This window comes from Misgurnus anguillicaudatus, chromosome 15 (genome assembly GCF_027580225.2).
Source record: "Misgurnus anguillicaudatus chromosome 15, ASM2758022v2, whole genome shotgun sequence".
NCBI lineage: Eukaryota > Metazoa > Chordata > Actinopteri > Cypriniformes > Cobitidae > Misgurnus > Misgurnus anguillicaudatus.
In genome coordinates this window covers 3,058,746-3,063,664 of record NC_073351.2, presented here as the reverse complement: position 1 = coordinate 3,063,664, position 4,919 = coordinate 3,058,746, and positions in this window count along the sequence as shown.

Sequence of the window (4,919 nt, the reverse complement as noted above, 5' to 3'; positions counted from 1 at the left end):
TTTGTTGGTTTTACCTATAGTAAAATCATGGTTAAATTTTGAAAGGGCTGTCCGGGAAACTGCTCTAATATGTTTACACAAATATATAGTGTGTCTAGGGGAGAGTGGGGTAAAGTGAGACATTTTTTACATTTGCTCCCTTCTAAGCGAGCTAAAATGATATATCAGTCAAATTTACACATTTCCCATTAATTCAGGATGTTTCCTAGCTATGGAAATTACCAGAATGTATTCAGGACGAAGAGCAGAGAAAATATGATTGTTTTAAAAAAGTGGTCTTGTGTCTCACTTTACCCCAGCTTAGGGGTAAACTGAGACAAACCAGAAAAATCAAGGGGGTAAAGTGAACCAGCTCAGGGTAAACTGATCCACTTACTTTTTCCACTCTGAAACTACCATAACAGCACATATTGTAACAGATAAAATCCTGACAGCTAGCTTGACAACCACACATTCCAGAACTAATGTTGGACTTGTAAAAGAATCAAGGGGATTGGTCAATTAAGAACATTATTTTTCTAAACACTTGAAAGTACAGTAACTCTGAACCAATATCAAATACAACATAACATAATTCAAAAGTTATATTTTTTGGCCAGTTTTTGCTTTTATTTAACAGTGAGTTTTGGAGAGGACAGGAAAGGACGGGGAGCAGAGAAGGGTATTGGATCGGCAAATGACCACGAGCCGGGAATCGAACTCGGGTCTCAGAAAGTGTGAAAGCATCACATGTCGGAGCGCTGCCCACTATACAACATTGGCTCCGACAATTATTTTTTTTTTAACATTCAAATGACATATAGAACCAGTTAGATTAGAACGCAGTCTGGGGTTCAGAACAAAGGACCCTTAGAGCCAGCTAGTGTCTGCGGGTCAGCGCAAAAGACAATCAGAACCATCTATCAATATTTCTATCCCTTGCAGCTGCCCTTACTGTAGGTTCACACCAGATGTGAGTTCAACGATTTGTGCAAGTAGATTACATTCAAAGTTAATGCAAAGACACGATCAGACGCATCCTCGCCTGGGGCGATGCGAGTGACGCCATATGGGCGGGGCGTTTGCCGCAAAGACACGCGCTGTTCGCCTCAGGCATGTCTTCGTCCAGGTTGAAAGTGTTTATCTCGAGCGAGGAATTTGAATGGCACAGTGTTGGATCCCGTGAGTGGTCTAGAGGGAGTAATGCTACATACACACCAAATGCGGGGCATCGCGTTACTTGATCTAGATTACTCGCAGGATTTAACATTGTGTAATGCGAATTTTTCGCTGGAGTTGAATATTTTCAAATTGGGCGAAGACGTGTTTGCGGCGAATAGCGCGTGTTTTCGTGGCAAACGCGCACCCCCAATATCACGTCATTCGCATCGCCACACGCGAGGACGTGTCTGATCGCGTCTTTGCATTGACTTTGAATGTAATCTACTTGCGCAAATTGTTGAACTTGTGTCTGGTGTGAACCCACAGTACCATGATGCCTCGTGTCTGGTGTGTACGTAGCATTAGAGACTTCTTTCCTTCCTTGACCTAAGCAGCTGCACTCTCCATCTCCTCAAGGGGTGTTTTTTCCCCAGGCTGTCTTCCTGGTGTATTGACTAGGCATAATGGTTTTTCTGCAATGTTTATAACATTAAAAATAAAACATATGCAATGTAATATTACATTAAAATATGTTTTAGACTAAACTGAACTTGTGCCTCATGTCTCACTTTACCCCACAGCATTTGTCTCACTTTACCCCACCGCCACATTTTGGGAAAAAACTCTCTTTCTTGGAAATTCAGGCTAATCTTCAGCTAGCATCAACACAAGATTTTATATGTTGGTAGTTCATCAACATGTGTGATATAAGTTTTTCTACCTGAATCAATTTGCTTTGGCACAACAGTTGATTAAGTTGACAGCAAGAAAATTTACTTTTACAAGCAAAAAATATATTTTTGTGAAAAAAACATGCTAACCACAGCAGCATGAGGTTCTGTCCTTCATGGCCAAGGGGAAATTTGAGGGGCTTAAAAAGATAATAGTCATAGGACCACAAATGTGTTCCGTTGTCTAGATACAGGGGGTGTCTCACTTTACCCGATGTCTCACTTTACCCCACTCTCCCCTATACAATGGAGATGGCTCTATTTATGGATTTTATGCTGTATAAACTGAAAACAAAAGATTTAGGGGTGATTTCCCGGACAGGGATTACCTTTAACCAGGACTAGGCCTTAGTTTAATTAGGAAATATGCCTTCCTAAAAATATTACTTGTGTGCATTAAACAAAGGGCACTGATGTATTTTAAGATATGTCAGTGCAAGTTGTTTATACAGTAGTTTGGACAGCTCTTTCATTTATTTTAGTCTAGGACTAGTCTAATCCCTGTCTGGAAACCACACCATAGTTTGCTAACGCTTTGTGTTAATCAGGATGACTTCCTTTCTCTTGGAGACATGAGGTAGTGCCAATCGAAAAGCCACAAACCCTTACAAAAATGAACCATTGTTTAACTATGGTTTTTGAAAATCATGGTTATTTTGTGGTTGCCATGGTTTTACTAGAGTAACCGTGTTTTTTAACTCTAGTAAAACCATGGTTAATTTTCGTAAGGGATGTTAAATGAGCACTGACAAGAACTACTTATAAGATTATGTATGATTGTATATTTAAAATACATACTAAGAGAAATATCACATCCGAATCAGAGTTAAATATCAACATTGCAATAAAAACAATTTTTTATTTGATTGTCATTTTCTAATTTCCAGCTTGCTTGCGTGTCTTTTTTTTAAAGACCTGTGAAGGCTTAAAATAAATGAACTATTAAAGGTGCTCTAAGCGATTTCACGCGTTTTAGACCATAAAACATTTTTTGTTACATACAGCAAACATCTCCTCACTATCTGCTTGCTGCCTGTCCGCTGATGAAACTGTAAAAAAATGCGATCTCTGTAGACAGCCTAGGCTCCACAAACTGCAATATAAACACAGGGGCCAAACCTACCACCAGAAACGATAACAAAGTGTTCCAGCCAATAAACGACAAGAAGGATTTGGGGGTGGGGGTTGAGCGCGTTCTTGAAAGCACGGAAGGGAGGAGGAGGGGGAGGAGTTAGCTACGCTCCGTTTGTTTGAAAACAATTCAAACATCAACAAAAACTGACGTCTCGCAGATTCGCTTAGAGCGCCTTTAACTTAAATATGTAGTCATTCGCATATTAAATTCATTTGGGGCAAATGAGAACATACTAGTTAAACTGCATGTCCACCCATAAAATAATTTATAACATAAAGTAGGAAACAAAATAGCAAATCAGAAAACCAAAGTAAAAATTTAACCAAGTGACAACTATCACATGACATTGTCACAACGTTGCTGTTCCTAACTGGCAATGTCCGAAAGTTACTTTGTGGCGACGAATCCAGGAATTTCACTTTTCTGGTTGCCACGACATTACGTGTTACGATGAAAGTTTGGTCATCAAATACTTAGCAGTTACATAATAGTCACGTATTTTGGTTAGCTGGGTAGACTGCAATTGCAGTGGTTCCCCTTCATGGAAAGCTTCAGTAAAAGGCGATAGATTTATATGTAGTTGAAGGGAGACTTGAGTTATAGCCACCAACACTCAAGTTTATTTAATTTATATAGCTTTGAATAAAAGGAAACCACAGAAAATGGGTGAATTATTAAAATATAGTAAATGGAATGAAAGGTATGTATTATTGCAAATTCTGAGCTGAGAATATCATAAAGCTAAAAGGCTTGAAGCATGTTTTGTATGATTAATTTGGATGTTAAATTCAGCAGTGATTAAGGCTCTGGATGTACTGTAACCACTCATTTCTGCCAATTCTATAAGAAAGTCTATGTGATGGCCCGGTGGTTTGTAAATATAGCCAGGAAAAAAAACAGACATTTATTGCTTTAGTATATTAATGTCATATTACAGGGTTTCACAGACGCTAGGACACATTTCTCAATACTTAGGTCACTTTTGCAAAACTCTTCACACAGTTCTCCAAACCAACTTTCAGCTTGTCAAAGCAGTTCATTTCACATTCAAAATGCACTACAACTACCAAAACATTTTATTCAGGTCTCAAATCAACTCATTCTTCCAGAACACTAGCAAAGGTTGACAGCCAACAAACACACTTTGTCACCCACAAAACAATGACCTAAAAAACACTAACAAAATGTAGCATTATGACAATGTTTTCTTGTGTAAAACAAGGACACGTCTCTGTTTATAATTCACTGCAATATATGTTACTGGAATGAATCAGACATGATGCAGAATTCTTCAATATTTTATGTTGTTTATTTTTAGGTTTTTTTCATTGCGTAATTCCAAAATACAAGAATTTGTATACACACCATCTACTGATACAGATACAATAGTAATGCTAATCTACTTGGCTGTGGACAGCTGTGGCTGGTCCAATTGTTTTTATAGCATTTAATTATAAGATGTAAAATATATTTTATTAAAAAAATTACTGTACAAATTGTTGTCTTATTCAGTTTTGTATTATGTTATTGTTTTGAACATATGTTTAACAGTTTTAAAAACAGTATGTAAGCATGTGCAAATTGGCCTGTATTTATAGAGTTTTGGCAGTTGTTGTGAAAAGAATTCATGAAATTTGAGAGCTGTAGTCATTAAATGCATTTTTGTGCCAAAGCAATGATAATTGATCCTCAGTTTAGCCCACATAGACTTCTGTTGTGCTCACTGTGTGAAGAGTTTTGCAAAAGTGACCAAAGTATTGAGAAATGTGTCCTAGCATCTGTAAAAAACTGTAAGCACCACTTTTTTACTATGAACAAAATTCCAGATTTATGATGTTTTGCAATTGCTTCTCTTCTAGTGACAAAAACACACACCAAGAACATTTAAGATTAATGTTTAAAAAAATGACAAA